Below are 866 nucleotides of genomic sequence, written 5' to 3'. Positions count from 1 at the left end.
TAATCTTCATCTTGGCAACACCCTTGCTTTTATCTGTGTCTTGAGGCCATTTCTTACACTGAAAATATTTTGGGGAATGCATGTGTTGAATCTTCTATATCTTAGCAAAATCTAATTTTACTAGGCTTAGTTTCTAACTGTTACATCAGTGAGACAGTGTTGCCAACCAGAGATCCAGCAGAAAGCCAGAGAATCATCAATACCTACTCTGAGAACCTGTACTCTAATAAAATGGAAAACAGAAAAAAATGGATAGATTTCTAGTTACCTATGAATTAACAAAGCTGAATGAGGACGATATAAAAATTTGAAACACTCCAATTACAATTAGTGAAATTGAAACATAATTCAAAATTTACCAAGCTAGGCATGGTGGCGCATGTCTGTAATCCCAGCACTTGGAGGCTGAGGCAGGAGGATCACTGTGAGTTAGAGACCAGCCTGGGCTACATAGTGAGGCCCTGTCTCAAAAACCAAAACAAACAAACAAACAAAAAAACCCCAAAATTTACCAACAAAGAAAAGCCCAGGTCTTGATGGCTTTACTGCTTAATTCTATAAGACATTTAGAGAAGAACTATTGCCATTACTCTTTAAATTCTTCAATGAAATTGAAAGGGAAGCAATATTGCCAAATTCATTCCTGGGAGCAAGTGTTACTTTGATTCCAAAAGCAGATAAAGGCCCAACCAAAAAAAAAAAAAAAAAAAAAAAAAAAAAAAAAAAAAAAACACCAAAATTTACAACCAAAGAAAAGCCCAGGTCTTGATGGCTTTACTGCTTAATTCTATAAGACATTTAGAGAAGAACTATTGCCATTACTCTTTAAATTCTTCAATGAAATTGAAAGGGAAGCTATTGCCAAA

Source organism: Fukomys damarensis, unplaced genomic scaffold, assembly GCF_012274545.1.
Source record: "Fukomys damarensis isolate Sample0158 unplaced genomic scaffold, DMR_v1.0_HiC HiC_scaffold_3, whole genome shotgun sequence".
Taxonomy (NCBI): domain Eukaryota; kingdom Metazoa; phylum Chordata; class Mammalia; order Rodentia; family Bathyergidae; genus Fukomys; species Fukomys damarensis.
This window is presented reverse-complemented; position numbering follows the sequence as displayed.